Here is a 27500-nt window from a genome sequence, read left to right as displayed (position 1 = left end):
CCGCCCCCAAGTTGGTGTAGGTTGTTAGTCAGACAAACCAAGGCCATTTTCATACCATAATTCCATCTAAAACTTGACTGAAATGGGTTCAGATAATTGATTTACTTCAAAAACATCTGATGTTATTCTCATACTCTCCATCATCCTGGAGAAAATAGTAAGGATAATGAGATGAAATCCCTCATTACCCCACAGCTTAATAGGCAGGTGTGTTTGAGCAGGATCCCTCCTCTCCATACATACTTAAGAATTGGCCTTTTAGATCATTGTGAACACTGTGTTCCTACTCCGGTTCCATTAGAGCTTTCCAATAAGTTAGTCTCATCAGCAAGTATGGTATCAAAAGCTGCTGAGAAACCCTGAAGATGACATTACCAGTAGAACTGGGTCCTTTTCAGATGAGAGGACAGTACATCCTCTGACAAAGCACTAGCCCAGTGACCTGACTTCCCCCAGTGGCACTTACCATTCCCTTGGAGCCATTCACTCAATCCTGCTCTGCTGATTTTACCAGCCAAGATCAGCAAAGATCCAGTGTACATCCAGTGTATTTTAACTATGTTGTGCCCCACCCTGAACCATAAAGAAAGGTGGGTAATAAATAACAACAACAACAACAACAACAATAATATTATTATTATTACATGTGGTAAAATGGCCTAATCTGTCCAAAGCCTCCTCAGACTCTGAGATAATTCTAATGCCATGATCTGAGTGAATATGAGCAACTTAAGCCTCAAAATGCCCAGAATTATTTTTCCTTGCAGGTAAATTCCTGGTCTCTCTTTAATGCCTGTTATCTGCCCTGCTCATACATGCATATAAATCAAGGTGAGCTCTTTTCTGCTCTTCCTCTTCCCAATATTTATTCTCATTGAACTAACGACTTCATATGTTTCACTCCATGTCTCCTGTTGCTTTAAACCAGGGGTCCCCAAACTAAGGCCCTGGGGCCAGATGCGGCCCTCCAAGGTCTTTTACCTGGCCCCTGTCCTCAACTTTAGACTTAAGGTTGACCTAAGTCTACCTGGTCTTTGGAGGTCTCTTTGCTTACTTATAGCCTTATGAGATCGTCTAGATGGTTTTTGGAGGTCTCTTTGCCTAGCTACAGCCATATGAGACCATCTAGATGGCTTTTGAAGGTCACTTTTGTTACCTATGGTCATATGAGACCACCTAGATGGCCTTTCAGGGTCCCTTTCCTTATCTATGGTTTTATGAGATCGTCTTGATGGCCTTTGGGGGCCCCTTTCCTTACCTATGGTCTTATAAAACCATCAAGACGGTCTTTGAGGATCCCTTTCCTTATCTATGATCCTATGAGACCATTTAGATGGCTTTTGGAGGTCACTTTCCTTACCTATGGTCCTATGAGACCATCTAGATGGCTTTTGGAGGTCACTTTCCTTACCTATGGTCCTATGAGACCATCTAGATGGCTTTTGGAGGTCACTTTCCTTACCTATGGTCCTATGAGACCATCTAGATGGTCTTTGGAGGTCTCTTTGCTTACCTATGGTCTTATGAGATCATCTAGATCAGGGGTCCCCAAACTAAGGTGCATGGGCTGGATGCGGCCCCCCAAGGTCATTGACCTGGCCTTTGTCCTAAACTTTAGACTTAGGGTTGACCTTGAAGGCATACAACAACAACAATCCTAATTTTGGACTATTTTATCCTAGTCCGGCCCCCCAACAGCCTGAGGGACTGTGAATCGGCCCCCCACTTAAAAAGTTTGAGGACCCCTGCTTTAAACCATTGCTCACTAGTTTTTTCATTTCAATTAGTGGTTGTAGGAGGTTTTTTTCAAGGTAAATGAACACATTAAGGATGTGTTCCAATTTTACCTTCCATGCTAATTGGTATATTTGTTAATGGGTATATTTCTTAGTATCTATGGATGTTATTGCTATCCTCTATGTCTAGTTTAGGCCTAGTATGCCATTTGAATAGCTGAGTAACTGAGTGTGATACTTATTTTATTAAATGATCCAAGATGGAACATGAATCTGTTTTGTAGCATGTAACTTATTGACAAAATCCTACAGACTAGTTCCCATCACCACATTTTTCAGTTGTCTTGCAAAATGCTCTAAGGCATCTGGAGGGACTTTTTAAGTGGTTTGCTTTAACATGAATGCTTTCTAAGGTGCCAGGAAACCAGTCAGCCAGTCACATCTTCTGCCAGGATGTTGTGTTTCATTACCATTTTTTGCCTGCCTCCCAAATTCAGCATTCTGTGCCCACTTGACATTTATAGTCCTCATTATGATGTTGATGTTGAGGTGTTCCTCCACTTCGTGTGCATGTTCTAAAGTTGATTTCTCTAGTTCATCTGTGTCCACTTTGGCAATTTATGGAATCGTATTTGGAGAAGGAGTTTATAGTATATTCATTAAGAGCTTCACCAATTTACCTGCTGATAATAGGGAGGATATGCACTGAAGTCGCAAAGAAATATGTGGGGGTGTATGAATGAAAACATAGGTCTGTAAAATGCTGAAGGCAATATCAGGAAAAGAAAGGCAATGCTCATCCTTTGATGTTTATAAAAAGTATAAATAATTTCCAAAATAAATTTATCAAATAGCATAGGTGTGGAAATTGAGAACTATAGTTCCAATGGAGCTAGTAAATAAGTTCAAACCATGAACAACAATTATTTCATAACTTATTAATATTCCTTGTGACTGCTTCCCCGTTTCTATATTAATTACTTTGCTCCTCATGGAGAAAGACCAGTTAGCTGGGTGCTTTCAGACTACTGCAGATTTGTTTTAAAGAAGCAAGTACTTCAGTATTTTTAGACTGAACATCTATTTAGTGTCCATGCTACTCGTGTAACTAGTCCAGTGGGCATTTATATGATCACAGTAACACACTAGCTGAGGGAAAGCATCTTATTCAGTCACAAAACATTGTGATTTTTGTGACAGGTAAATACAACAGAAGTCCTTTGAAGGAAAAATTTGGATTCCTCACAACACCTGTACTTTTAAGAGCAGTGGTGCTCTGAGGAGTTCTTCTTGTTGATGGTTCATAACAGCACCTTCAGTTATCTTTTCTATGGAGATATTAAAGTTGTTAATGCATTAAGCTTACTGAGCTCATGAAGTAATTTGTTTATTTCCCAGATATAACAAAGCAATGCTGCTTTGTGAGAGCAAGCAATTTAAAATTAGGAGTGTCATAAAAAAATACCAATAGGTTCCATTGCATTTAGTGTAACTTGCTACTGTGCAGTGTGTTGAAGCTCAGTAGATATACATGTTTCCCAATCACTAGAATAAATAGTAACATTGGATTGCCAACATTATTTGTGGCTTAATACCTAATATATAATTTGGTAATTTTTCTCAATACTTCATTTCTTATTTAGCAGCATTTAGGAGAAAATACCTTTCTGGTTTAGCTGTATGAAAGCTGTTCTACTGGTTTTCTTTACTGACAAACAATCTATATATATAAAAGAGTGATGGCATCAGGGCAACCCATAAAACAACAAAACTACAGGCCGCCCAACTTCGAAATTTGACAACACAACCCATCATCCACGGCTCCAGTAAGATACAACAAAAATAAAAGAAAAATAAAGTCCTAATTAGAGGGAGAGCAATAATTGTTTTTATCCAGTTGCTGCCAGTTTAGAGGGCTAATCTCTGCCCACTTGGTTTCCTAGCAACCAAGGGACAGCCAGGGGTTCAGTTAGGGGACAGGCAGATTTAGGCCTCACTTAGGTCTCTTCCACAGATTATCTAATTTGCACTGGATTATATGGCAGTGTAGACTCAAGGCCCTTCCACACAGCTATATAACCCATTTATAATCTTATATTATCTGCTTTGCAATGGATTATCTTGAGTCCACACTGCCATATAATCCACTTCAGTGTGCATTTTATACAGCTGTGAAGAAGGGGCCTCATATAATCCAGTTCTAAGCAGATAATATAAGATTATCAATATGCAGTAGAGTCTCACTTATCCAACATAAACAGGCCGGCAGGATAAGTGAATATGTTGGATAATAAGAAGGGATTTAGGAAAAGCCAATTAAACATCAAATTAGGTAATTGTTATACAAATTAAGCATCAAAACATCATATTATACAACAAATTTGACAGAAAAAGTAGTTCAATGCTCAGTAATGCTATGCTGTAATTACAGTAGAGTCTCACTTATCCAACACTCGCTTATCCAATGTTCTGGCTTATCCAACGCATTTTTGTAGTCAATGTTTTCAATATATCGTGATATTTTGGTGCTAAATTCATAAATACAGTAATTACTACATAGCATTACTGCGTATTGAACTACTTTTTCTGCCAAATTTGTTGTCTAACATATTGTTTTGGTTCTTCATTGTTAAAATCATAACCTAATTTGATGTTTAATAGGCTTTTCCTTCATGCCTCCTTATTATCCAACATATTCACTTATCCAACATTCTGCCAGCACGTTTATGTTGGATAAGTGAGACTCTACTGTACTGTATTTACAAATTTACCAAAGTCATTATTATTACTATCATTACTATCATTACTATTATTATTATTATTATCATTATTATTATTGTGTTGCAGTCAACTGTGAAAATGAATACAATCTGGTTCCAAGTATTCAAAAACACTAAAATCAGAATATATAAAATTAATGTGGTATAATAAAACAGAACAATACAATCTCTAAAATCAGAAAATTAAATAAAGAACAACACTCTGAAAACAGGGGAATTCCACACAGGAAACAATCAGGGCCAGCTAACACCTCCCAACAAAATATTCCCATCATCAAAGTCTGGCAAATCCTCTGTTTTCTCAGGGCCACAGACAGTAGAAGCACATAAAATAGCGCAAACAACACCACTCTGAAAACAAGGGAATTCCAGACAGGAAACAATCAGGGCCAGCTAACACCTCCCAACAAAAAATTTACTCGGGAGGAAACAGCCAGGCTTTAAAGCTGCAAGGCCATTACATCCTAATCATTTTTCCTAATTGCAGCATTCATACTTGCCTCCAACAGACAAAAAAAAAACCAATCAGAAATATTGTATATTCACAACCTTTAGGAAATAATATCCCCTGATGGCGCAGCGTGTTAAAGCGCTGAGCTGCTGAACTTCTGGACCGAAAGGCCACAAGTTTGAATTAGGGGAGCAGAGAGAGCCCCCACTGTTAGCCCCAGCTTCTGCCAACGAAGAAGTTCAAAAACATGCAAATGTGAGTGCATCAATAGGTACTGCTCCGGCGGGAAGGTAACGGCGCTCCATGCAGTCATCCCACATGACCTTGGAGGAGTCTACGGACAACGCCGGCTCTTCAGCTTAGAAATGGAGATGAGCACCAATCCCCAGAGTCGGACACGACTGGACTTAACGTCAGGGGAAAACCTTTACTCTTTACCTTAACTACCACCAATTCCTCAATACTTTATTTCCCATACCACCAGACTTCGCCACAGCAATGCGTGGCCGGGCACAGCTAGTTGATTTATAAAACTACTAAGATTATGAATGTCAGATCAATTTGAATAGATCATTTTGCCTCTTTTCTCAAACAAGTGGAAAGTTGAATGACCTAATTCCAGTTTAAGAAGGTGAAAGGTTAGCTGAAAAGCATCATCTGCCTAACTGCTTAGCTTTAAACTGATCAATTTTATGAAAATCTGTTTTGCAGATGTTGCTTTAATGTTTTTGGCAGCATTTGGGCAACTTTAACATTAGATGTAAGCTAGTAAACATTATTTTTTTATTTGACCAGAGCAACACCTTTTCTTTTATGTTTTATAGTAGAAAACATGTGGGCTGTGGTATTTTGGCAGAAGACCCAAAGCAGAAAGTGTTGATGATCTTTCCATATGGATCCAAATCCAGAATGTATTTAGGTTTTGTGCTGTTGAAGCCCAAAGAAACAAACAAGGGCTTGACCGTATTAATTGCTAATCAGTGTTTTAATCTAAACCCTTAAAAACAATTCCTGTTGGAATTGTTTTGAAAAATATGAATATTACATTTTCCTGAGAACCAGCATACCCAAATAATAATGAACAGCAAGCTAAACAATTAATGTGACATAATATACTTTGTGTATATAATGTTGACCATATAGCATGGTTTATGAGGTATATGAGATCCTTGGCAGTTCAAATCTATAAACAATTATAAAAATTAACAGAGCTGTTAGAGGCCTTGTTTGTATTTCGTATCTCAAAGCTTCCATGTGGCTATCTGACTATCTGGTAATGTCCCTGCACCAATGGAAGAAGAGAGTGCACAACAGGCAGTTCATACTTTTTCTATGAATTAATAAGTTATTCAGATTTCATCAAAAGATATCCTTGACAAACAATAGATAAAAGCAAAATCTAGTTTGCTTACTCATTGTTTATGAGGATCAATTTTTAAGAAAAAGATGTTTCCCTGTTTTATGTCCCAGACCACTGAAGTCCCTGAGCTCTTACATTCTGAAAAAATATGAGCGATAAAATCCTACAGTTTAAAGTTTGTTTTGTTTTGTTTTGTTTTTTTTAAAAAAAAACCTTCTAGAGTGGTGGATATAATTATTAGCCCACATTTCTCTCTTGATTGAGACCCAAAACGGATATTGTAAAAACCCTGAAGCCCTCAAGTTCTGAAAATCAGCAAAAATGTCAGAAAATAGAAGTAATTTTTAGTTTTATTTTTGACTCTGGTAGAGGTGTTTGTGTGTCATGTCTGTGGAGATACTTTTCTTCATTTTGTTGAAATTTATGCACAGGTCTGAAAGTTGGACTGTAATGACTGGAAATTGCATAACAGCAGCACTTGGCAGTGTGCATCTCTTCATAACTGAAATGTCTTTCACTGATGTTGAGCACCTTTCCCTCTGTTGAAAATCAGATTTTATAATTTTGGTTAAACACGCTATAACTTTGTGTATAATTCTCCTGGAGTGAGATTCTCTGATTATATTGACTCTACTGTGTTTATTTCTGAAAGTTTGTCATCCTATATTTTGTCAACAAATGATTGCTGCTATCCTTTAAAGAGCCCAGTGGATGTATAATATCACATACTGAAAGTCTAGAACAAATGGAGCATTGATGATATTTTATAGGATACATTTATAGTCTGTCCTTGGGTCACTTAGGGCCAAGAATTTTCATGGTCAGCTGGTTGGGCAGGAACCTTAGCAGGAAATGTAAATACCATATAGCACCTGCTCTTCAGCTGAATGGTTGGAACTCTTTCTTTTTCATTTTTGATGGGAAGTGTCTACCACCTCAAGTCTGGTTCAAAGTAAAAAACTTAATTATACACTGCCTTGCTCTGCATTTGTCATCAGTGAAGCAGAATAGTCTGTCTAAATTCTCCTTGACTGTTTGCATATTTGGATTTTAAATCAGCTAGAAATATTAAATGCATTGCTTGTGCCTCCTTGCTTGTAAATGATACAACTGGGATTTAGCTTACTTTACAAGTACTATTTTCCACAGTGAACATTACTTGCATTTCCCTCATTATTATTGTTACAATAAAACATATATGTTAAGAATTTACAAATTAGGTTTGATAAAATAAGCATAAAATAACGAAAAGAGAAGAATGCACCATAACACAAGGAACATTTGTTTTTTGTATTTTGTTAGCATTCTTTGATCAATGTAGAATTAACACCGTCCATTATTTCCATTTCAATAGTCTTCCACTAAGTTTGCAGTTGAAAATCTAATATCCAAGATATGTACCATTCCAATTATGGAACTGTCATTGTCCCAGGATGATAGTGAAAGAGGTTGGGAGGTTGTGTAATACTTATTTGCATACAAATCATTGTGCTTATGGAAACTGGAATGTTTCAGAATATTCAAGTGTCAGACAAGTTTTTCTTAGTCTTACTATAGTCATTTTTTCAATGAAGATGGCTGTTTGTAGAGATAAATGAAGGTTTCTTGTTCTTAAGCATAGTTGTCATGGTAGAAAATGCCTGATTTTTAAAAATTCTACTTTAGGTTTTGTGGTCATTTCAGGCTTCACATTTCTGAAACTTAATTCTTGTGGTTTCTTGTATGTGCTTCATAATACAAATTATACTATTTCTTTATATGTATAAAATAATGGGGAGAAGCCATTTTTACCGTGTTATTATATAGTTGTGATATGTATGTATATTTTTAGAGCAAGAAATGATGAGATGATCATTTTTGAAGCACTCTTTCTTGCTAGAGTTATAACACATATTATCATGTCCCTGAGAAAACCTATTACAGGGTTTTCTTTGAAAGATTAATTTAGAAGGAGTTTGCCACTCCCTTCCTCTGAGGCAGGAGTGTGACTTGGCTAAGGTTTCCGTGACCAAGCTGGGATTTGAAACCTGGTCTTCTGTAGTCTTTATCCAACAAGTAAACCGTCACACCATGCTGGATCTTTGATACACCAAATACCTTTATTGTTGTTGCTGTCAAGTCATTTCCAACTTATGGTGACCTTATAATGCAGTTTTCTTGGCAAGATTGGCTTACAAGGAATTTGCTTTTGAATCTGGGAGAGTATGCCTTGTCCAAGGCCCCCCACATTGTTTTCATGTTTAAGTGGGGATTCAAATCCTGCTCTTCCAGAATGCTAGTCCAGCACTCAAACCACTATGCCATAATTCACCCTTATATCAGACACAGACATGTAGAAATAATCTATCTATTTGTAATACTATGCATGAATGTCTTTTTGGACATTTCTATAAAATGTAAGATTGTCCTTCTTTTAGATTTAGGTTTGATTTAAATACCCTTTTTTCTAGAACAGTCCTGCGCCCACTTACTTTCCACATATTTTCCACATCTCTGGATCTACTGATCCTTTGCATGGTCTGTCCATTTTCTGTGAAGTATAGGATTTTGCCTTATATAGGAACCATCTCTTGCCCTGCAGGGCTTCTTGATTTTTTACAGAAATGAATTTTATCTGAGGAATCTTGACAGTTGTACCTTTTGAGTGTGAAAGGACTAGTAAACATTTATTTCTTGTTTCCTGCAAAACACATAGAAATGTTATACTGACCATATAGTTACATAGACCATGGACATGTGCTCACATTCACAGTTTGTGCCCTTTCTCATGCATTGGTCATTTTCATAGATGCATGAACAGTTACATGGTGCTGTCTGTGGGAATCTTTGATGAAGTGTTTTAGAGGCACTATCTCAGCTGATACATTAGAACAAGATGTGGTCTATTTATAAAAATCATGACAAAAATAATACAGACTAAATAGAAAGGAAGACTGTCTTATATTGCTACATTTCCAGTTACGTCTTCAGTTTGTGGGTCTGTTTTGTAACGAGGAATTCACTTTATTATAATCAAACAAAGAGCACTCTGAAGACTATTTCTTTTCAATATACTGCAATTGAATTGAGCACATTTTCTGTACTCATAGACAGTGACACTTTGGTTAGTGAAAAGCTATCAAGAGAATTATTAGGATTGTTATTCTTAAACATAGGAAACAGACAAGTAGCATTCTTTCTTAATACATTAGATTTGGAATTTGTAACTTTATTTTTCTTAAGGTGTCTCTAAGACAAGCTCATTTTATAGTAAAATAAGGTTTGTTGACTTTTCCTAATACAGGATACATTTACATTAAAAGTAAAGTTCAAGGGACTTCTCCTAGTGGAGTACCAAAAACAAACATGCCATGGGAATGACCCTACTGGTCTCCTAGGAGTTTGATTTAACCCTGCTGTGCTAGAATCCTCTGATATCTAGCATTATCTAATATGGCCTTAGGGGAAACTGCAGGTGTGTCCCTCCTTGTGGAAACAAAGGCATTACAAAAATCTTTAGCTCTTATAAATATTGAAAAAAACAGATTAAATAACAGGTATGCAAGAAAATCACAGAACCCAAAGTATTGTAACAACAAAAAACGAAGAAAGCCATTTAATCATTTTCTGTGATATTCTGAGAATATTAAACCATTCATAGTTTCATTTCATGATGCTTCACCTGTGTACATTGAAGAAAAATTTGGTTGTTATTGAAACTGAAGAAACTGTTACAAAAGATTAACTATTCCTATGCCATATTCTGTGTTTTCTCAAGAGAAGATACATCACATGGGCAACAATTTTCTATCCTGCATAATGTACTTAGTGTCATAGTTGCCATTTACTTATCTGCAGTATGGTGGACAATCTGATATTCCTGTGCTCTCTTATCATATTAGAAGGACTGTTGAATTGGTCATAAGGAAAGCATTAAGCCATCTTGAATCCTTTCTGGGGACACAAGTGGGATATAAATAAAATTGGAAAAAAAATATTGTAGTTACACTTGATGGATAAGTTTTCATTTTCCACATCAAATAATGCTCACACATAATTCAGAAGTTATTTCCCAAACAATACTTTTATTTTAAAAACTTTCTTCTGTCACTCTGCTGCCTATTTATTTTGTTTTCTTTTTGCTCAATAAAGCTCCCTTTGTAGATAGGGCAAAATCTGATACATTATATACTATCTGCAATCTTTGTCACCTCATTGGCCATTTCCTTTTCAGATCATTAATAAATACATTAAGCAAGACTTGTCTTACTACTGAAAATTTGGGCAACCCACTATGGATTCTTTCCATCCTGTACATGGACCATTAATTCCTAATTTGTTTTGGAATGCTTTTGTATCATGTCAGTAGTTCCATTTTCATACCAGAAGTTCATAGTTTACTGACAACCTTTTCTGAAGGACATTATCTGATTTTAAAATATAAATATAATACACACATAGAATCTAAACAGTGAAACTAGTTTTAGGTCTGTTCAGTTAACATTAAAATATTTATAGTACACTAAAGATACCTGGATTTTCTCCTCCTGTTTGGAGGTTATAACAGTCGGTGACATTTAAATACTTGATCCTGATCCATCATCTTCTGGTTTCACAGTTTTTTTCTCATATACTTAGATTAATTTTATTTAAAATTTCCCTCATTTGAGCAGTTTAGATTTTATTTGCCTTCATGATTCTCCTGTCAACTTCATGAGAACAGAGCTTTGCTTAGGTTTTGTTTCTTTCTTGTGCTATAGTATAAACTAATATTACCTAATTAGAAAGCATGTTTATGTGCAAAGAAATCAGTTTAGAATGTATTTTAATTGGCTCTTTCGGTCATTAATAAGACATAGAATAAAGTTTAAAATAAAGCTTTTCAGAATGGAAGAAACTTATTTCATGTGGCAAACTCATCCAGAAGATGTGTTGGTTTCTCTTAGTTCTGGCTATTCGGTAGTGCAGTTACTACTGTTTCATGCTACACGTTAAGTATCCCTTACCTGAAATGTTTGTGACCAGAAGTGTTTCGGCTTTCAAGTTTTTTTTTAAATTCCTGTATTTTCATATACAGTAGAGTCTCACTTATCCAAAATAAATGAGCCGGCAGAACGTTGGATAAATGAATATGTTGGATAATAAGGAGGGATTAAGGAAAAGCCTATTAAACATCAAATTAGGTTATGACTTTACAAATTAAGCACCAAAACATCATGTTATACATAGCAGTAATGCTATGTAGAAATTACTGTATTTACGAATTTAGCACCAGAATATCATGATATTTTGAAATCTCTAATTACAAAAATGCGTTGGATAATCCAGAATGTTGGATAAGTGAGACTCTACTGTATGTCCATAATGAGATAGATATCTTGGAGATGTGACCCAAGGTATCTTAAGGTTAATTTTGTATTTTGGAGCATTGTTTTCAGAATGTTTTGTTAGTTGAGTGAAGCTTTAGAATAAAGGGAATCATTTGGGGGTTATTTTTATTTTTTCTCCACTGATTTCTTGGACATACTGCAGTAGATCTTTAGCACAGAGCATTAAAAAAGCTGCCTAGGATGAGGGACATGCTTCATGTGTATTATTCATATGTGTATTGTAGAAACCATGAATTTTAGTATTTCATTTCTAACTTTTTCCATTCTGCTCATGTTCATGTGTCTGTTATTATTTCTTCTCTTCAATTATTAGTTTACTTCAGAATGCAAACCTGTTAGGTCCTGTGATCAGAAACAAGGTCTAAATGTTTATGTAACACATTTTCCTTATTTCTCATGCCATCAACTAACAGGAAATCCCCAAATAAGGTGCTGTTGTTGTGTACCTAATTTCCAACTTATGTTGACTCTAAGGAAAGCCCAACACTGGGGTTGGTTTGTTATATAATATTGATAATAATGTTATAATGTAATACAATATAATACTAATAATATAATATAACAATATTAATTATATATTATATATTACATGTAATATTACTAATAATATAGTGGTATAGTACAATGTAGTAATATGTAATGCTAATATTGTGCTATGCTAATAATACAATTTATTGTATTTACATATTATTTGTAAGCTGCTCTTTGGGGTGAGAAGGGTGGGATATAAATGTAGTAAATAAATAAATAAAATTTCTACAGAAAGGTTTTGTTTTTGATTCCATTGGAGGCTGAGAGCGTGTGACTTACACAAGGCTACTCCACTGCCTAGTGAAGATGTGACCTCCAGAATCACAGTCCAATGCTCAAATCATGACACCATGCTTTTTGTCTGAAAAAGATATGTAAGTGCTGCAAAGTGGCAGTGAAGAGATGCTTTTTTATGTATTCAATAGTAAGCTTTCTTTCAGTTTCTGCTTATATGTTCATAGTGCAGTTCTACTTCCTTGTCTTAACTACAGTCTCTTTCATGGATTTTCAAGCTGCAGTTAACACTGTAAGAATTGGCATCATAAGTTTTTGGAGGCACATTATTTCCTGCATTTATACAAGTAACTTCACAAACAATAAAAAAAAATGCTGTTGGAGAGCAGGCTGAATAGGAGCAAATTCACTGACTCAGTGATAACTTGGTTTCAATGGGTTTATTCAAATTGAAACCAACAATTAACTTCAGTTCACAAATATAATGTCCTTGAAAACTAATATATATCTTAATCCCCACTATCCTCTTCCCCTGGATGCGGGGGACAAACATTAGTTCTCTATGGTAGAGACAACTTTTACCCCTCTCATCCTTTCCCCCTTCTTTTTTCTTACTATCTTTTGGACAAAAATGCTCTTGCGATCCCTTTGGGAGATCAGGCCTTTATTTCCTTCTTCATTTTTCTTTCATTTTGTTCCCCAGCTATTTTAAGAAAAGCCTTTTTAAAAAATCAATTTGATGTTTACTTCTGATTCACCCCCTTTTTTCAAAGGAGAAGTTTCTCCAGGATCTTAAATGATCTAGGAAACAATATAGCAAAACTATCCCTCTTTTTTTAGGCTCTCCTTTGCCACTCTAATCAGAGAAGATGTTTACTTTTAAAAAATGTATTCTGATACATCATTCACATTGATTCTTGGATAAGTTGACCTTGTTTTTTGGGTTGATTTCTTGACTGAAATTTCTAGATGTATACATATAGGGCAGTGTCCCCAAACTAAGGCCCGGGGGCCAGATGCGGCCCTCCAAGGTCATTTACCTGGCCCCCGGCCTCAGTTTTAGACTTAGGCTCACCCAAAGTCTGAAATGACTTGAAGGCACACAGCAACAACAATCCTAATTAATTTGACTATCTCATTGGCCAGAAGCAGGCCCACACTCCCATTGAAATCCTGATAGGTTTATGTTGGTTAACATTGTTTTTATTTTTAAATATTGTATTGTTCTCTCATTGTTGTTTTTGCATTACAAATAAGACATGTGCAGTGTGCATAGGAATTTGTTCCTATTTTTTTCAAACGATAATTCGGCCCCTCAACAGTCTGAAGGATTGTGAACTGGCCCTCTGCTTAAAAAGTTTGAGAACCCCTGATATAGGGTATATATTAAGGCAGCTCACTTTAATGTTGTGACCTTGAGATGGCTTCATCATAGGAAAACAGCCAAATCGTAAGTCAATATTGTCACTGAACCCTAAACTAAGAATTCTTTTTTCTGCACATACTAATTAGAATAAGAAAAGTATTTCAGAAATGTTTTCAGGTAATTCTTTAAACTGCACAGATATTATTTTTCATATCCTGCACATACAAAGCTAAGCCCCCTTAATGCCAAGGCAGAGAAAAGTTATGACTAATACATTGCAGAAATCTCTAGCATTTTTGTTATAATAGCTTTTTCTTTCTTTCTTTTACTAACGTTATGGCTTTGAAGCTTGACATCTTTGGATTTTCCAGGACTAAAATGCCTATGCCTCATATCCTATTCAAGTGTACAAAGTCTCTCCTTTCCACAGCATTAAAACTCTTAAGTTTTGTGGGGATATCAGCTAGAGTTCTTACATCTGTACTTGAAGTTGGTAGGTACATGCTTAGCATGGACCTTTTTTGGAGAAAAGTATTGGATTTTTTATGGTATCGATTTGGGATGAAGTAAGAATTCTTTAGCATCACATGTGATCATTTGTAAATAATTAAATAATACTAAACAAAAAGGCCATTTGCCTTAAGCCTGAAAAATAGGAAAAAGCACACATATTTTAGGTATTACACTATATGTTTAAATGTCTGGTTCTCACATATTTTATTGCGGTTTTAGAGGCTACAAAGCTGCAGTTAAGGGCTTTTTTAGGCAATGGGGTGGGGGGAGAGGAAGATAAAGAGGAATTCCAGGGGATGATTGCTGTAAAATGAATCACTGTGTGAGGATAAAGGGATAAACCCCACTTGCATCATGCTGTGGTCCCAATCCAGAGCAAGCCCACTACACAGTTCATTTTTTAAAAATAGCAAATAATTGAAAACTGCAATTTTAATGTAAGAAGTGATTTTTCTCAAATCCCATCATCATGTAGACAAAGGATAAAACTAATAGAGAATTAACAGTATTACTAAATAATCATATTTGATGCACTGAGAAAGGATGAGAGTGAAAGCGGTGAATTTTAGTAACTGTACACATTTTTCTTCTATAAATTTTGACTCATTTTGTAAAAGAAAAGGATATTGGCATTTCTGATCTTCTCAGTTCCCTAGGATATGCTAATTTTTACCTGTTTTCTTTCATTTGAGAGAAAAAAATGTCACTCTGTCAATTTCCAGATTAATTTTCAAGAAGACTGAGGACATGAATTAATATGTAAGGTTTGATGAGCCAATGGAATCCTGCACAACATTTTCATGAATCTCTAGGCAGGAATAATGAACATATGAACAATTATCAGGTTTTATATCACGCAGGCACACTGCAATTACTGACATACAGTGCTTACTATATAATTACTCTGCTTCCTCTTTGATTCCTCAAATATTACATTTTCTTTATAGCAGCACAATATTCATAACCAGATGTACTCTTCATCCTATATAAAGGTCAGGCTTGCTGGCCAGGTCAGTTTGTTTGTCTTTGTACATGAACTGTGAAGTGTATTCAAAATGACAGGTATAGGAAAGTGGGGTGGGTAGGATATTAACCTCAGCACCACCAAAAGGGACTTTTTTTTTTTTGCTAGGAACAAAGGACAGCAGGAGCTCCTGTCTTTTTCATCACTCTCAAGAGTTAACTAACTAAACAAAAGATTATGTGTTGCCGAAGGAAACGCTCTTCACGGTCATAAATATTTGAAGATATTCATTTATTAATAGATTGATATATATTTTTCTCCTTGGCTGATCAAAGTATACTACACATTCTTTTGATTAATTAGTTTGGCTTCTAATTTAGTTAGAAAATAAAATCATCAAACTACATTTATTTATTTTTTATTCCAAAACAGCTCAGGGTGCCATTTTTTTTGCATCTAAATAAAGTGCCTTAAAAAATAGTACATGAGCAATATCAGTTTGATACCCTGGCGATTTCCCTCCTTGTTATTAAAATTTTGGTATATACAGAAGCTTAGTTAGTCCATGTTCTTATTTCAGTCTTGCGATATATAATACATCATTTACTTATGTTCAAAAGAAGGAGCTATTTGTTTCTTAATTGATTTTCTACATTAGTTGTTCATTGAATAGATAAGTAGTGCCTGTGATATTTGATTACAGAGCAAGGCACCCATTTAACCTTCTGTTCTTTCCTGGCTGGGATTTCAAATACAATACAATGTACCTCCCTTAGGCTCAGTAGGATTAGAATGCAAGCAGTAATCCCTGATGCTATGAAACAGACCTGATAGAACCTCAACTTACTTGTTTAGGATTATGCTCATGAATTTCTGCTCATCTAGATGTATTAACCCTTTGGGAGCATATGAGACACATGATGAGTAAAGAGAGAGGGAAAAAATACACGAACTGAAAACCACTAATGAGTTTTAAGGACATCATTCTCATTTTACTGACTCAAATGTAAAATTCATGCTGAGTTGTAAATGGATTTTGTAGTACAAATCCTTATAGCTTTGTTCCACTTACTACTAGTGTTAGACATCTTCTGTAGCATACTAGTAGATTTAAATAGCTGGTGTTCATTTATGCATTGATGTTTCAAAATGAATTTTTAATGAATTTTCATGCTCACAGAAGGTGCCAGTTTTTAATCTTTGTACCACAAAGATTCTGCCTACAAATAGGATACAGCCAGCCTCTGCATCCTCCTTCACAGCTACTTAGTTATGATTCTAATGTGATTTGAGGGTACTGTCTTGATCACAGAAAATGACATTTAATTCTCTGAGTGCACCAAGCTGGCCTTCCCCCGCCCTGACAGTTGAAAACACAGCCAATTGATATTTTTATTTTAGGGCTAGTTCACCCCAAAATTTGAGTGGAAGAACTAATTCCTTTCTCATCAAAAATCAAGCAGCTGCTGTATGATTAAGACCTGTGGTTACAACTGACCTGAATCACCACATTTGATGTGATGACCTAAATTTGAATACAGGCAGAAGCTAAGCTATACAAAGCACAACTCTATTTTGACACAGAGATGGATTAAGTTTTTACTACCATTCTGCAGTGGTCATGATAAAAGATTCCTTCATACTTTGTATACCTCCTGTAATAAGTATGGTATGCTCCTGCTCCATCTACTTATCCATGGAACATCATTTATGTCCTTTGTGGAATGTGAGAAATTGCTTTTAAGAGACATTGCAATTTAGGGAGTTAACTTATTTCTATTACTCAGTACAATTACAAACCCAAACAATGTATTAGTTGTTGCAGTGTTAATTGCTTCCCCTCTACTTTTTATTCCTTGAGTTGGGCTGGAATGGAGGTTAACAAATCTAAAACAGTAAGACAGTAATAAATAATCATTACTCATGCACAAAAAGTAACAGAGCTGTAAAAATTATATTTCTTCTATTTATGTTGTTACCTATAATACATCACCTCTGTTAATTTATCAGGGGTTCTTAATACTACAGAGTTCATTCCAGAATACAAGGCTCCTGGAAATCTAACCCAAAATATTAGATGTATGGTATTCAATGCAAAGAAAAGTACTCACCTGGTAGGTACTCTAGACACTTTTTAAAAAGGTGTTTCAGAACTGGGTATTGAAATTCGGCATCCAGAGCAAATTAAGGTCATTCCTTTTTGTTATTGTGTACAGGCAGTCCTGAGTTAGAAACATTCATCTTACCAACGACTCATAGTTAAGAACGGGGTGAGACAATAGGAAGTGAGAGAAATCTCACCAATCCTTGTTTCCACAACAAGTCAAATTTTTCAAAATCCAATTATCACAGGGACAGAAAGTGAGGAGAAATCTCCCGAATAAGGCACAGACAGCAAAACAAACATCAGAGCAAAACAAACATCACTATGCTATCCAAAGCTTATCCAAGTTACGAACAAGATAGGTTCTGTAGTTGAATTCATGTGTAAGTGGGAACAGGTACATTTTTAAGTGTAATTCCAGCCTTAAGTGTGACCTCAACCATACACACTCACATACACCTTTTGGATAGCATAGGTAAGAATTACCACCCCTGTGGTGTTTCTTTTGCTGTGATTTTATAAGGCTTATATATTGGAATTCTTGTGATTTTTTTACTTTATTGTTATAATGAGGTGAGCTATGTAGAAAACTGTTTTAACTATTTGTTGGGGTATTTATTTTGGACTTTTTAAAAATTATAATTGAACTGCTTTTAGAATCAAGTTGTAAACTTGACAATATTATAGAAGTTAATTTTGCAGTCCACACATGAATGTATTGTAGGTAGATTTAAATGAACAGAATGATAGTTAGAAGTAGAGAGGCAAGAACAATTCTATCTTTGTAAAATCATATATGAAATGTGTTTATCCCCACATCTGTTAGCCTAATATGTGGATTTGTACAACTTCAATAGTTTTCACAATTCTCTGAATATTACTTTGCAGTTTCTGGCAGTGTAAAAATATTAAACTGTATATTGTAAGAAAAAAAATCTGCCTTTAAATAGTATGAAGAAATATATTTAAAACATATGTAGAAAGTTTAAAACAGAATTGGCAAATCAATATAAAAATGAAGTAGAATTATATTTTTAAAAAGTATAAGTACACAGACGAGACATAGATGTGTAATTTCTTAAAGGGAAAAGGACCAAAAAATTATACAGTTGAAGCTCTTGCTGTAAACTTTTCAAAGCTGTCTTGAGAGTGCCAACTGACAATTGAAGAATTTTATATACATTCATAGATAAAGAGAGAGAAGTAATATTGAACAGGGCGTAATTTCCTCCACAAAATAAGATATACAGATATAACTGTTGGCAAAACAGATGCATCAAGTAACTCCAAATTAAATTAGCCAAGTCATAAAAATTCTTTATCCTTAACTGATGTGATTGTGAAGAGAATTAAATAAGTACATACCACTTTTTAACTACTGATTTTTGTTCAACATTTTGCTTTTAATCTAAAAACTTGATTTGTTCTTTATTCATACTTTTGTTCACATATTACTATTTAAAATTTAAAATTAATGTTCTTATCTTTAGGCAAGTGTTACATGTTTTCTTTAAAAAGATACTTGCAAAATTCTACAATGCTTGTTTTGCCTTTCCTCTTATGAGGTATGGAAATTTTCAAAACAAGTTAGTATTGCCAACATTTGAAAGATCTATTACTGATATCTAGGCATGTTCTCAGGTCATAGTCCACAGAAACTGTTCAGTTCTTTGAAGGTATACAATTATTGCATGTGCTTACAAGTCCCCTGCTACAAAGCAATACTATCTACACATGATACCAGGTCACTGCAGATCAATTTAATACAATCAAGGCCACTAGGCACTTCTACAGCAACCAGAAAAGCTACTAATTTTGTATCCAATCCCCAAAGAGAATAAGTGCACCCCAAGGATGTTTTAGCTTTAGCAAATTCACTACTTTGTCTGCCTCTCTCTGTCTGTATTTCCCTCCCTTCAGTGGAGACATCATTTTTCCATCATAACTCTTACAGGAGTGAATTTCCTTTCCTAGGGATAGATTTCCTCTCACTTTCTGTTATCCCACCCTTATTTGTAAATCCTTTTCACCTGATCACCTAACCCACACTTAAGCATGTCTACTGACCATCCCCTGATCACCCAAAACTGGCATTAAAGCAGACTTGAACCATCACACAGGAAAGCATAACAGAATAGTAGCAAGAATGAAAGTAATTAATAGAGTATCTCACAGGAAAACAACATAAAAAAAACAATATCAGTGTGGTTGGCCCCAGCCAAAGTTGCTATTATTTTGAGATAATTGCCATTTACCAGTCTCGCATGATAAAGTCCTTGGTGTTGGTTTGAGCTATCCCAAGTGTACTTTAAAAAAACAACACATAGATATGTAAAGTTGGACAGCAAAATGAAAATCATAAGAAACATGAAGGCTGTTTGGAAGAACCCTTCAAGCCATGTCCAGAAGATTTGCAAATTTCTTCTTTAATTGTATAATGCTTATCAGGCTCGGTTACTTCATTTCACATGAAGTTCACTCTGGATAAATTGTTTGCTGAAAAAAAGATGAACTGCTGTTCTTTTTCATGGTATAGACATTCATTCCTATCCTTTTCATAGTACCACATGTTATGTTAAAGTTGTAGTGCCTAGGAACATATCTACTTGGCTAACTGAGATACCTGTACTTTCTAGTAGTTTTTTGGAGCATTGTTAAATTATTTAGGCTTGAGTTGGAATCATTTAGTGCTTCGGATGTTGTCAGGTTTCAAATTCAGCAGCTAACTCTAGCTAGGGTAGCTAGTGTTGAAGGGTGTAGAGAGATACAGTCCAATTTCATATGGGGGGCTACATGAATTGGTTACTATCCCAAATTCAAACTATTCTGACTGGATATGGAGCAAGACCTCTTTTTTGGGGGGGGGGGGGGGTCTTGTTCTCATAGGCACTGAATCGGTTTGGAAATGTGGTTAGAAATAAATTTGAGTATTGTTTCATTATTCATTATTGGTTTTTTTCTTTTGATTGTGGTTAGTAGGCCAGTGTAAAATTTCAGCATCTGTTTGTGAAATGCCCAATTTATTTTGATAATGGAATATGGAAAAAACGTTTAACAGCTGGAACTTTTGGTCAACTGAAATGTTTGGTTATACTAATTCAAAGCGGGCCATGTAATCTGTTCAGGACCAGAACTGGAAATATATCCCCATTACAAACATCTGATCTACAAATGACTCATAGTTAAGAATGGGGGAGGAGGGGGGAGACAACAGGAAGTGAGAGAAATATGCCACTGAGAAGAGAAATTCACTCCTGGAAGAGTTATCATAGGGAAAAGGTATATCCACTGAAGCTTTCTCACCAATCATTGTTTCCACAACAAGGCAATTTTTACAAAATCCAATTACCACAGGTACAGAAAGTGAGGTGAAATCTTCAGAACAGGGGCACAGGCAGCAAAAGAAACACCACAGGGGCATTAACCTTTCCCTATTCCAGACTTTTCTCTGGAACCTGCCTCCCTCCCTTGAGGCACTTTCTCCGCGGCCTGGCCCAGCCCCTGGCTTGGATACTACCCCCCCCCCCCATTATACATCAAATTCAGTTATTCAAGATTGTGCCCGCCCGTTTAACTCGGTTAAGCGGGCCTCTACTGTACATATTTTACAAAAAAATCTATACAATCTCAATTTTAAGGGAAATACATAGAAAAGAAGATTTTCACAGGGAAAGTCTTTCAGTATGAATGCAAATTGTATACTGCTTTAAAATCTTCAGTGGTGTGGAAGTGGGGTGGAATGGACTCATGGATTATGATCTAAACAAATGCAAAACTAATATGGACCAGAAACAGACTGATCAGACATTCTGTTATCTTTCTGTGGAATTTTATCATCTTTGTTTGAAAAAATCTCAGAAGATAATATGATTCCCCAGGGTCAGTTTTAAAAACAAAATCTCCCAATAGATGTGATAAATGTAGTCAATTTAATGCTGTGGTTTGTTAAATGTATTTGCCAGAAACCGCTTGAGGTATTAGATTTAGAAAATACATTTGCTCCTGTCACTTTTGGGAAAAGGTCTTCTTGTGTAGAAATAGCACACGCACACACACACTTTAAAGATGTACTCCAAAGAGAGAAAGGAATGGGATATCTAGTGCATTTGTGTGCTGCACGGTCTGGCTATATATATAAAAAAAATTGAATGATTGTTTAGAGATTCTAGTTTATTAATAACGAATCTGGATATCTATATACACCTTGTTCTGTCTATCTAGATATCCAAGTTCGTTTTTAATAAACTAAAATATCTAAACAATACTTCAATTTCTCTTTTGTCTATTTAACATGATTCTGAAAGAATTTTTTAAACACAACAGGCTTCTACCTCCCCATGACATAAAGAAGTGGGCTGTCTCCTTGTAGAACTTTTGTGACCTGGCAAAAGTAAGGCAATTTCTTTTCATTCAGATCATAGTGCTGGGGTATTAAAACTTTTGATGCAGGGACAGAAGTCCAACCAAAGACACTTTCTTACCAGAAACAAAGAAACATATGCTACACCTGTATTTACATACAGATACATAATGCGATATCTTGGAGATGGGATACAATTCAAAATTTATTTATGTTTCATATATTTATTTATTTATTTATTTATTTACAGTATTTATATTCCGCCCTTCTCACCCCGAAGGGGACTCAGGGCGGATCACATTATAACACACATAGGGCAAACATTCAATGCCCATAAACACATCAAACAGAGACAGAGAGAGACACGCAGAGGCAAGTTAACCTTCTTCTGAGGGGATGTTCGATTCTGGCCACGGGGGGAGCAGCTGCTTCATCATCCACACTGACGGCACTTCCTCATACCAGGTCGTAAATTAGTTAATCTTGCCTCCCCACTTTTTATAAGTGGTACCTTATCTCCTACTTGATAGATGCAACTATCTTTCGGGTTGCTAGGTCAGCAACGAGCAGGGGCTATTTTTTATTTTTAATTGACGGGTGCTCACCCCGCCACGGGCTGGCCTCGAACTCATGACCTCATGGTCAGAGTGATTTAAGGCAGCTGCTCAACAGCTGCGCCACAGCCCGGCCCCTGTGGATAAACCTTATACACACAGCTGATAATTTTATACATAATATTTTAATCATTTTGGGCAAAAATCAAAATTTGGGTACATAGACCCATCAGAAAGCAATGATGTTACAATCTTAGCCAACCATGTGGACAATTTTGGAGTATTTCAGATTTTGGAATTAATAATAATAATAATAATAATACATTTTTATTTATATACTGCCCTATCTACTCAGGAGGACTCAGGGCGGTTTCCAACATAAAGCAAGATACTCAGTTGACCATACAACAACGTAAAGATAATAAAAATAATAAACATAATAAAACAAGAACATAAAATTCAAAATAATCTGGGATCAGGGATGCTCCACTTGAGACAGCTGTCTTTTTCTCTGCCCATTCCTACAGACATCTGTGAGTTTAAATTTTCACTTATGAGTTTAGACTTTTGTTTATCGGGTCAGAAGTGAATTGAGGCAAGTTGCTTCTGGTTTGAGAGAATCGGCCATCTTCAAAGACATTGCCCAGGGGATGCCTGGATGTGTTACCATCCTGCTGGGGGCTTCTCTCATGTCCCCACATGGGAAGCTAGGGCTGAATGGTGGTAGTTCACCCTGTCTCGCGGATTCGAACCACCAACCTTCAAATCAGCAGTGTAGCCAGCACAAGAGTTTAACCCATTGTATCACCTTGGCTCCTGGTTTAGACTAGCAGGCCTTTACCATCTGCAGCCCTCCAGGTGTTTTGGACTTTAGCTTTCCTGACCATTGGACAAGCTGGCTAGGGCTCTGGGAGTTGGAAGCCCAAACACCTGGGGAGTTGCAGGTTGAATTAACTACCACCTATTGATTAAACTGCATCAGTTTTTCTCAGACTGTGTTTCTCCAGGTGTTTCAGACTTTGGCTCCCAGAAATCCCAGGCAACTTACCAGCTGATAGGAATTGTGGGAGCTGAAGTCCAAAACATCTGGGACAGTACAGTTTGAGAAACTCTGAACTATATAATTGCAATATCTGCATACGTTTATTCATAGATGTGACTGTGGTATTATCAGTATATTAATCCTATCCAGCTCTTCTCATTTTCTTTCTCTAGTATTAGAACAGCAAAATTACTGTGGTAATGTTTCTGCATGATGATGAATAAAGAAATATATGATAGAAAGCTTGATGTTTGGTGGAATAATGATGTTAGAGAAGGTTTAGCCTGTTTTGAGGTGGATTTGTTCCTGGCATTAAGCAACAAACTTGCAGCTTGGGATACTCCTGAATCTGTTACTTTTTCCTACTACACCTGACTTCCTCTTTAGCTGTAAAGTGTTCTTTCACTACTTGGTGGTTCACTTTTCATGTATTCGCTGTTTCACGGTTTTTCAATAAACTCTAAAAGAATATTGTAAATCATTAAAAAAATACAATTTACAGCTTAAGGAAGAGAGGAAGGAGAAGCTGAAGGGAGAGAAAAGGAGCCCAAGCGGCAACAAGAGGAGAAGGAGGTGATTTATCAACACACGATTGGTTGATAAAGACTTAAAATACAGTACAACTACTAAAATAATGTATAAATATTAAAATAAACATAGTGTCCCTACTTCGTGGATTTTCACTTATTGTGGTGGTCCTGGAGCGTAACCCCCACGGTAAGTGAGGAAACACTGTAATCCCCTTTTGCTCACTTTTGCCTGAGCTTCTATGGCTATTTATTCCAGGAGGCTTTTTTTAAAAGTTTTGTCTTGTTTGAACTTCTTTTTGTATTTTATCCTCTTTTGTATTTGCTTTATTAACATTTTAAATACGTTTTTATTTTTGTAAAATTGTTTCATCATGATTTACCATAGAAAGGATAAATCTTTGAAACAAGTAAATATCTTCTAACATAACCTTGCTCTGTATTTAGTGAAGGATAGTGAGGTGATTAGTGTGAAAAGTATATTAGCCTTCACCAGAAGCAGATTCTTTTTAGTAAGAGTCTCAATGTGTTCAACCCCTTTTTGAGCATGATCTGTATTGATTTTAATTGGGTAATTATTATTGCTTGTTTTAGTTTTAGATAATGTTATATTGAGTTTATTTATCCTTATTTTTAGAATGCTTTTAATGTTCTAGTTTATTATTTTATGTTTGCACTGAATATATTTTGATTTTTAAAGGGATGTGAAATGTTGGAAGAAAAGAACTACAGCAATATTTAAAAATAAAGAGATGAAGAATAGGAAAGAGCTTGTGTCCTTCCAAGAAAAAAGCTTATCCATATTTCTCAGTGCACTTTAAGGCAGCAGATTTCTTAGTGCAAGTCAGTGCAGAGAAATTATCTACTAGAAAAAGCGAATTTATTGGAAGCCATGCAGTATATGAGCAAGATGTCTGAAAGTGTCAGAAGCAAGCATTTTTTTCTGCAGGGAGTTCTTAATTGAAGAATGGGCTTCTGGACTGCGTTGAAATTGGGGAGCTTATGTGTGAACAGAAAAATCAGATAGAAACTGTTTTGAATAGGATATACCGGTTTAAACAATGGAATTATGTACATGGACAACAGCTTGAGAATTTATACCAATATCTCTGTTGTTTGTGTTTTGTATCTAGCTAAGATTGAGTAATGATCTTGTTATTTGTGCAGAACGTTAAATAGAAGCCATGAAGGTACTTCATAATTATTATCAAACATGTTAGAAGTGTTGAAGATGTTCACACTGCTAAATTTTACTACACAATTATGTATGAAAACACATGTTGATGCTGAGAAATCCAAATGTAAACCAGGCTTTCAAACGGTTCAGCAGCTATCCTGTGACTGAAAGAGAGTGTAACCTCAGCCACTGAAATTAATTGCTAATCCATTGTTTATATGGCTCATACTAAACAATTTATAGCCTGTTCTGCACTGATCTTTTCCATGTGTTCATATATTCTTAATCCATGATTGTGTGAGCTAAATCTGACATTCACTCCAGGCATTTATCAATATTTCAGAATAATTGTGATGATAACGATGTCCTGCAATAAGCACTAAACATTGTGCATTGAGCTCTTCTCAGGTGCAGCCAAGGAAGTTCAAGTGTATCTCTGTAGCCATATGAGATGGGTTGTCTTTATCCCACATGAGTCTTGAGGTTCCCTGTGATTTATTCTTCTCACACTAAACTGTGCCTTATATTGACTTCATGAGTATAAGTTTTTAATAGCATAACACAGTACTATGCATTGTGGAGATATTTTGTAATCAGTAGTGGAAATATCATCTTTGATTAATTCTGCCCAAAAACGGCCTTTGGGTAGTCAAAACACCTACAAGCTTAAATTCTGCCAGGACATCAACGTTAATACTAATACACTTAAAAGCTTGTTTCTATGTATATTTACACAGAAGTAAGACTGGTTGAGTTAAGTGTAGATAGTACTTCATCTTTGAAAAAAAATGAATTGCTTGAATTACCTGAAACAAAGCTCAGTTTGAATATGTTGGGGGCAGAATATCTATTGGGGACAGGATTGAAATCGGATTCAGGAAGCCTCTGGTTTGAGCTTTACTCCGGCTTCAGTCAGTAACCTTAAGGTTACTTCATCCACCCTCTCTTAGGAGTCACTTCATCCACTCTTCAGTATTAACACTAGATTCCCTTAAAAATGTGATAAGGATTCTAAAGGTAGTGTGCATTAAGTACTCCATAAATGGATAATACAATCATAGAATAATAGAGTTGGAAGAGACCTCATGGGCCATCTAGTCCAACCCCCTGCCAAGAAGCAGGAAATCGCATTCAAAGCACCCCGACTGATGTCCATCCAGCCTCTGCTTAAAAGCTTAAAATGTTAAGAATGGCTGACTTATTTTCCAGAAGCAAAACATAAAGTGTTTAATTTTTTTAAAAAGAATTAAGTATATAAAGAAATACACCTGTGAGGTTTTTTTTTGTTGCTGCTTTATATCACACTATATTATCAGCAGCATGCTTTGATGTAAACCATCTAGGAAATTTGTGTTACTAGATAGCATTAAGCATTATGAATATACCTTGAAAATGATAAATCACAGTATAGCTAATTTTAAGGGGTCCAGTACTGACATACTGCCTTTAATTAGTATAAGCATTGTCCACATATATTCTCAAAAACCTTCTCAAAAGACTGAAATGCCCCCTGGAAAAAAAATGGGGGCTACACAAAATGTGTGTGTGTGTGTATAAAACCTACAGGTTTCTAGTGGTGTTTGGAGCAAAGTGATGGTCACAATACTATACTTTCCAGCTATCCCAATTAGGCAGGCAGGGACAATCTTAATTAATTCTTTGCAGTCCAACTTTGCACTGGCTTTTGAAATGTCTCAGTTTCTCTCTCTGCCTCTAGCTTCACTTATCCTTCCCTATGCTATCCAAAACTAAATATAGATACAGTAGAGTCTCACTTATCCAACACTCGCCTATCCAATGTTCTGGATTATCCAACACATTTTTGTAGTCGATGTTTTCAACACATCGTGATATTTTGGTGCTAAATTCGTAAATACAGTAATTACAACATAACATTACTGCGTATTGAACTACTTTTTCTATCAAATTTGTTGTTAAACATGATGTTTTTGTGCTTAATTTGTAAAATCATAACCTAATTTGATGTTTAATAGGCTTTTCCTTAATCCCTCCTTATTATCCAACATATTCACTTATTCAACATTCTGCTGGCCCGTTTATGTTGGATAAGTGAGACTCTACTGTATATATATAAGAGATAGAGGGGGGGCTGGCACTACACTTAAAAATGCACTTGTCCTGACTTACATACAAATTCAACTTAAGAATAAAATTACAGCACCTGTCTTGTTTGTAACCTGGAGACTGTCTCTACTGTCTTCTGACATTTAGTAAACATAATAGCCATCTTCACTTTACTATAACAGGGTTCAGATGTAGAACTGATAAAAGAGAGATGCTTATTCCTACTTCTGCCTACATGGTTTTGTCTGAGAAAATACAGAGAAATTATTCAAAATTGTTCCAGGTCCTGAACTATTGTTTGTCAGCTAATTTTTGCTTCCTTCAATCTTTTTTTTTTCTTCATGAGA

General features: G+C 35.7%; 1 protein-coding gene across 9 annotated transcripts in view; it reads left to right on the top strand.

Annotated features, from left to right (window-relative positions):
* zfhx4 (zinc finger homeobox 4) overlaps nt 1–27500 on the top strand; it is a 222935-nt gene that overhangs the window by 45448 nt on the left and 149987 nt on the right. The window lies entirely within an intron of this gene.

This window comes from Anolis carolinensis, chromosome 4, assembly GCF_035594765.1.
Source record: "Anolis carolinensis isolate JA03-04 chromosome 4, rAnoCar3.1.pri, whole genome shotgun sequence".
Taxonomy (NCBI): Eukaryota; Metazoa; Chordata; class Lepidosauria; order Squamata; family Dactyloidae; genus Anolis; species Anolis carolinensis.
Note: the sequence above shows the minus strand (reverse complement) of the source record. Positions and strands in the feature narration are given on the sequence as shown.